A 7,863-nucleotide genomic window follows, 5' to 3' on the forward strand; every position below is an offset into this window, starting at 1 on the left:
TGGCTGGATGGCATCACTGACTCGATGGACATGAGTCTGAGTGAACTCCGGGAGTTGGTGATGGACAGGGAGGCCTGGCGTGCTGCGATTCATGGTCACAAAGAGTCGGACACGACTGAGCGACTGATCTGATCTGATCTGATGCTTGTGCTTAAGCTTCTTCAGAGCTTAAGCTTCTTCAACTATATATATATATATATTTTAATAGCTATTTTGATGTCCTTGTTTACTAATTCTACCATCTGGGTCATTTCTGAGTCTGTTTTTATTGCTTGGTTTTCTTGCCTCACTATGAATTATTTTCCTGCTTCCTTGAATCTCTGTTTGCTTTTGGCTGCACCACGTGGCTTAAGGGATCCTAGTTCCCCAACCAAGGGTTGAAACTGTGCCCTTGGCAGTGAAAACATGGAGTGCTAACCACTAGACCACCAGGGAATTCCTATCTGATTCTTGTCTCATTAGATGCCAGACATTGTGAATTTTACATCTGGCTGCTGAATTTCTTTGTATTCCTTTAAATATATTTGGCTTCTCTGTTGGGATGCAGCTAAGCTATTTGGAAATAATTTTTTAACTTTTTTCAAGGTTTGCTTTTAAGTTTTGTCAGTGGGGACCAAAGCAGCCTTTAGTCTAGACTATAGTATTATTTAGCCAATAGTCTTCAGAGTATTCTCAAATGCCTTGTGTATGATGAGGTTTTCCATTCTGGCTATTAGGAATGTGAACTATTCCTAGACTTGTGAGATCACCAGAGAATGTTTCACCTGTTCCTTTCTGATGGTTCATTATCCAGCCTTGAGGAGTTTCTTCATTCACATGTGATGATAAGTACTCAGCCAAAGACTCGAGAGAAACCCTTTGAAGATTTCAGGAGCTCTTTCTCTGTCTCTGTGGTGCAGCATTCCTTCCAATATTTTGCCCTGTAAACTCAAGCTCTCTTCATCTAAACTCTGTCTCCTCAAGAAACCCGGTGGCCTGTGTGTCCAGTCTCCCTCACTGAACCACAGCCTGGGAACTCCATCCAGACAGCAAATTGGGGCAGCAATAGGGTTGAACACATTCTTTTCCCTTTTCTCAGGTATTATCCTTCTGTGCTATCTATTGTTCAATAACTGAAAACAATTGTTTTATATACTTTGCCTTTTTTTCAAAAAATCTGGCTATGCTGTGCAGCTTTCGGGATCTTAGTTCCCTGACCAGGGATTGAACGTGGGCCCTCAGCAGTGAAAGTGTGGAGTCCTAACCACTTGGCCACCAGGGAATTCCCCTTTGCCCATTTTTTAAGTCATTTAAAGTGAGAGGGTGAATGCAGACCCTGTTATTCCATCATGGGCAGAGCTGATGTCTGCCTTGCTTGTCTCATCAGACTAAACAACTTTATTTCCCCTTCTTAGAAATCATTTCTTTATTTCTGGCAGCACTGGGTCTTCACTGCTGTGCAGGCTTCCTCTAGTTGCGGGAGTGCCGGCGACTCTTCATGCGGTTTGCAGGCTTCTCACTGTGGTGGGTTCTCTTGCTGCTGTGTGCAGGCTCTAGAGTGCGGGGGCTTCAGTAGTTGAGGTGCACAGGTTTAGTTGCTTGTGGCATGTGGAATCAGCCCAGGTCGGGGATTGAAACCACGTTGCCTGCATTGCAAGGCGGATTCTTAACCACTGGACCACCAGGGAAGTCCACACCACACAACTTTAAAGGCCACAGGTCGTGATATGATTTGATTGTCTTAGGATCATGGGTCTTTCCACCCACCAGTCAGTTGTGGCCAGTGACTCTGAGCACAAAATTCTACCGCTGGAGTGAGCTGCCTACTCAGTGGGGGCCATGGGAAGACAGGCCGATTTCCTTAGAAGAATCTCTGAGCCCGGATGGGCTCAAGGCCAGCTTGCATAAAGCAAGTCTGCTTAGGAGTCCTTCTTTAACTCGTTTACTGGTTGGCCTGAAAACAAGTCTATTCGAGTGAGGAGAGGACAAGAAAGGAAGTTTTGAAACTAGTCCAGACTGCAGAGCAAACTACCCTTATGGCCTTGCCAACCACGGTGCTGGAGGTGTCTAGTCCACTGAACTTCGGCATGGCCAACAGAGCATCACAGTGGGGACCCCAGGGGGGTTGAAGCAAGACCACATTTCAGCAGATAACTACTTATTTATTTATTTTTGGCAGCTCTGTGTCTTCATTGCTTCATGCAGGCTTTCTCTAGTTTGGGGAGCAGGGGCTACTCTCACTATAACTATTCTCCTTTCAGGAAACATGTTCTATCTTGCTCCTGAAGTCCCATGTAAATAACTGGAATAGAAAGTTACCATGAAACTCAAGCTGAGCATTGTTTAATCCATCTTGCTTCAAAATGAGGCAACCCAGAGCTTCCCATTACTAAGTAGACTCCAGATTCTGAAGGCCTATGTAGGTTACCCAAACTTTGTTTACATCTTTACACCCTCCTCCCCTCCCCTGTCCCATATGCTTTCATTTGCCCCATTTGGGAACGAGTCCCCTATGATGAGCTAAACAAGGGTAAAAAGATTCTAGCCACATTTACAGATGGTTCTCTGTGGCATGCTGGTACTATCCAGAAGTGAACTGGTTCGCCATTATTATATTAAAAACCATAGAAACTTCCATTTTGAAGATGGTAGCATAAAAAGAGTATTTCCCCTCTATCTTTTTGCAGCCATCCAAAAGCAATGGGGATGGGGAGGGAGATGGGAGGGGGGTTCAGGATGGGGAACACATGTACACCCGTGGCGGATTCATGTCAATGTATGGCAAAACCACCACAATATTGTAAAGTAATTAGCCTCCAATCAAAATAAATAAATTTAAATTTAAAAAATAAATAAATAAAATTCTAAAAAAAAAACTGAAAAAAAAAAAAGCAATGGGGAAAATAAGAAACAAAAATACAAATTCCAGTTTCAGCAAAACAATGAACTAGCTCAAGCTTCCAACCACAATTCAAATGGAATTGGCTGCCAAAAGTAGTGAAGAATTGGCTGCCAAAAGTAGTGAAGTTCTAGTGGAGGTATGCACGGAAGAAAGGGTAGCCAGGTCATGGCTTTTGCAGATCTTAAAAAGAGCAAAGACACTACGTTTCTCAAGGGTGAGGGGAATACATGACGCACAAAAGCCCTGCGGGATCTGTCTCAGGTGTCTGAGATGGGGGAACTGAGGAGACAGAGGCTCAGAGAGCTGCTGCCTGGACCCAGTTTACCTCAGAGAAACAGAAGAGTTAGAGTGGATGACAATCAGACTGGCAAGTCCTGGCAGGGGGCCGTCTTTCTCTCGCTGAGACAGCAAAGTAAAAGAGGGACTTTACAGGACTTCCCTGGCACCCCAGTGGTTAAGACTCCATGCTTCCACTGCAGGCGGCTTGGGCTCCACCCCTGGTCAGAGAACTAAGATCCCACATGCCAAGTGGGTGGTGCAGCCAAAAAACAGAGAGAGACTTCACATTACGAAAAACTCTACAAGTAAGTAAACAAGGAGTTGGATGAACTCAACAGCATAATTAATAAGGTAGGTCTGATATTATCAGACACACATGAGTTTCAGGTACCCAGAGAAAATTCACAAAATACTAAGCTACAAAGAAAGCCTCATTAGGTTAAAAAAAATATAGAACTAATACACATATATCATTCTCTGATCATTGTGTAATATCACTAAACATTAATATTAAAACTAAGAAGAAAAAAATGTCCCTGTCACCTGAATATTTTTGTATTGTTCTCTTTTAAAAAAACTCTTTTTTTTTTTTTTTTGCAGGCCAAAGGCAAAGGGAACATGAACCGGAGAGTGAAGAAGGGAGGTGATTCGTACCAGCTACAGCTTTGTAGTAGAAAAAGTCTGAGCTGTTACATATATGTCTTTAAAAGAAACTCTTCAGTCAATAAGAAGTACAACTCAAAACCAGAATATTTAGGAAATAATAACAAAAACTACAACATTTCAGAATCTATGAGATAAAGCTAAAAAAAAGTGCTTAAAAAAAATATTTGGCCTCAGCTGTGGGATCTTAGTTTCTGGACCAAGGATAAAACTCTGGCCCCCAAAGTGAAAGAACCAACACCTAACCATTGGACCACCAGAGAATTACCTAAAACAGTGCTTTTGTGCAAATTTTTTGGTCTTAGTTAACAAAAATTAAAATAAAGTAAATAAGTGTCAGGGCTTCCCCTTACTCAGCTGGTAAAGAATCCACCTGCAATGCAGGAGACCCCAGTTCAATTCCTGGGTCCAGAAGATCCCCTGGAGATGGGATAGGCTATCCACTCCAGTATTCATGGGCTTCCCTGGTGGCTCAGACAGTAAAGAATCACCTGCAGTGCAGGAGACCTAGGTTCAATCCCTGGGTTCAGAAGATCCCCTGGTGGAGGGCATGGCAACCCACTCCAGTATTCTTGCCTGGAAAATCACCAAGGACAGAAGAGCCTGGTGGGCTACAGTCCATGGGGTCGCAAAGAGTCAAACACAACTGAGCGACTAAGCATAGCACAGCAGTAAGCATCCAAGTCAAGAAATTAAGATCTTTAAGACATTAAAAAAAAAAAAAGACATTAACTGGTACATGGGTCACCGTGGAACCATCCCCTCTTCATCACCTGCTGAAATGTGTGCCCCCTCCTCACTCTGCAGCCAGCAGTAAGCAAGCCCCACCTCACATTTTACCTGTGGCCCACCTGCCAGCTCCCAGCCCTTCCTAAGGGACATCAAGGGACACAGGTACTATTTCGTGAAGATCCCTTTTAAAGCTTTCCATGCCTTGCCTTACCCTAAGTTAATTACAATTCCAATTGGCAAAGGAGAAGCACCACCAGAACCCAGGCCGATGGTCACAGCCAGGGCAACTACAGCTTTCTTACAGAGTTTCTTCTGACCTTTCTCTTCTTACAGGAGAAAAGATATCCACTATTATGTAACTAGTTCTATAAGTTCAAATGACTAAATTACACAAGAGAAAGTAATTAGAGATTTTTTTAAATCAAAGTGAAAACCATCATTTTTGGAATATAATGTGATCCTTCTTTGGAGAAGCGAAGAAAATAACTGAGGGAAAAAAAAGTATTATAAACAGTAAGTGAAATCCTTAGGAGCCTGGATACAGTCCTGAGGCCTGAACAGAGCCCCAGGCTTCTTGGGAAACTTTCAGGAATCTAGCTGGCAGGCCAACTTTTGTCAGGCCCTTTCTGTCACTGAAGGTGTGGTCATTTAAATATTCTGAAGGAACACTTATTCTGTATTTAAGTTTTCTTTCCCTGCAGGTCATGCCTCTAACTATTTCACCAACCCTAGAGTTACTGACTTTGTGTAACACAGGGTCATCCAGACAAAACTGTCTCCAACCAAGAAACTCATTTCTCAATGAGAGAAATGAGACAGTTGGCCAGCCAGGGGCCATGATCATATTTCCCATCCACGAGAAGCAGCTGGTCGTATCGAACAATGAAATTGTGTTCTGCAAGCAGATCTAGCAGTACCCAGGAGACTGCACCTGTGAGGCTGGGACACTTTCTTGTAGAAAATGATATGTGATCTCACACAGTGACTGAAATGCAGTGTCAATTATCCCTCAGCCAATATCAGAGGTTCAGAAGCCACGGTTGGGGTGGGAGGTGGAAGGTGGCAGCTCTCACTATTACTTTGCTCTCTGAAAACATTCGCTTTCCATCCCCCAAATCATTCATGTTCTGTGCACTTCACTGTCCAAGGGTGTGAGGGATTTTCGCCAGGGAACCCAATGAGGGTTCCACCTGGCCATTTGGGACTCCTCCCCTGACTAGGGCAGTGGCAAAAACTGGTGTTCCTGTGCTAGCTGTGCTCTGATTATAAAGGGGAAATAGGAGCTGTTACTCCCCGATAGGGTTTGGGAGGGTCAGAGGTGGTTGCCTCCTTGCACCACCACACCCCATGGCACAAATTAACAGAAAAAGATCACAATCCATATTAACGTTCTGATTTTCCTCCCCCATGACTGTCGTGTACATCAGGGTTTGTGGTAGCTAAGTCTACCAATTTGTTCAAAGTTTCAGCATAGGAAGAAACAACCCTTGGCTAATAAGATATCCAGGAGGAACAGGCAGCATTTGGAAACTGTCACCTCGAGAAGGAATGTTTCAAGTGGTCTGAGATGTCATAACTGCATATCTGGATGTGACTTGGTGTTGCATTGTATTTTTTAGGGCTGTTAATGTGCATCTGCAAAGAGTCGGACATGACAGTGACTGAGCACACACAGTATGCGTTTGCAGCTGTGAGAACTGGAGAGGTGAAGTCAAGTATCCATGGGGTCCCCAGAGCTTAGTTCTGGGCCCTCTTCTTTATCTACATGCTGTACCTAAGTGACCTCCTCCAGTCCCATGGCTTTAAATAGCTCCTGTATGCTGATAACTCCTAAACTTACATTTCCAGTTCCAGCCTCACTTGCAAATCTAAACTCCATATATCCACCTGTCTACTTGATCAACTACTTGGAGGTCTCACAAATATCTCAAATAAACACATCCAAAGCAAAACTACTAATCTCTGGCTATCAACATCTCCTAACCTTTACTTGCTACAGTCTCCTTTTTTTTCCACCAATAAATGGCACCATAAGCCACCCAGTTGCTCAAAACAAAAATCTAGAGCTGCCCTGTCCAATATGGTAGCCACTAACCACATGTGACTATTTCAATTTAAATCAATTTAAATAAAATAAAAACTTCAGGGGACTTCCCTGGTAGTCCACTGGCTAAGATTCTGCATTCCCAATGCATGGGGCCCACGTTTGATTCCTGGTCAGGGAACTAGATCCCACATGCCACAATTAAGAGTTTGCATGCCGAAATTAAAGAAAAAGATCCTGCATGCTGCAACTAAGACCCAGCTCAGCCAAATAAAGAAAAAATTAAAAAATAAAATAAAAATTTCATATCCTCAGCTTTCCTAGTCACATTTCAAATGTGGAATGGCCATGTGTAGCCAGCAGCTACCATACTGGACAGTCTGATACAGAGCACTTTCATCATCACAGAGAGTAATACTGGACAGTGCCTCTCTAGAGATGCTGCCATTGATGCCTCTTTCCTGTACCTCCCACATGTAATCCACTAACAAATTCTATGGGATTTTACCTCCAAAAACATTCCCTCTATCAATTCATTTCTCTCCAACCCACTCCTACAACCCTGGTCTCTGGCCACCATCACCCTTCACCTGGACTGTTGAACTCACCTCTTAATTGCGCTAGTTCCAATCATTCCCACTGTAACCATTTCCCCTATAGCAGACAGAATGATTGTGTTTTTTTTTTAGTTTTTTTTTTTTTAACTTTATCATGGCTTGCCCCTCCTACAATGCTTCCAGTGGCTTCCGTGGCAGAAACCGTGTTTTTATCCTAATGTCTTTTTTCCCCTACCACTTCAATAATAGGATCTCTGAAGTTTACAAGTGCACATAGAAGCCCAAAATAAAGAATACATTTTCCAGAGCCCCTCCCTGCACTTAGATGTGGTCACAGGACTGAGTTCTGACCAGGGAGAGACAAATAGGTTGTGTGTATGTCCTTTCGGAGAAGGCGATGGGACCCCACTCCAGTACTCTTGCCTGGAAAATCCCATGGACGGAGGAGCCTGGTGGGCTGTAGTCCCGTGGGGTCACTAAAAGTTGAACACGATTGAGTGACTTCACTTTCAGTTTTCACTTTCATGCATTGGAGAAGGAAATGGCAACCCACTCCAGTGTTCTTGCCTGGAGAATCCCAAAGCAGCCTCTTCTTGCTGCTATAACAGGAATGATGGCTGAAGCTGGAATAGACCACGAGGTGAACTTGGGAGGGGAGGCAATGGCACTGTGAAGAAACAAGATACAAGGCGTATGGGTCCCTGACA

This window comes from Bison bison, unplaced genomic scaffold (assembly GCF_000754665.1).
Source record: "Bison bison bison isolate TAMUID 2011002044 unplaced genomic scaffold, Bison_UMD1.0 scf7180017864085, whole genome shotgun sequence".
Lineage (NCBI taxonomy): Eukaryota > Metazoa > Chordata > Mammalia > Artiodactyla > Bovidae > Bison > Bison bison.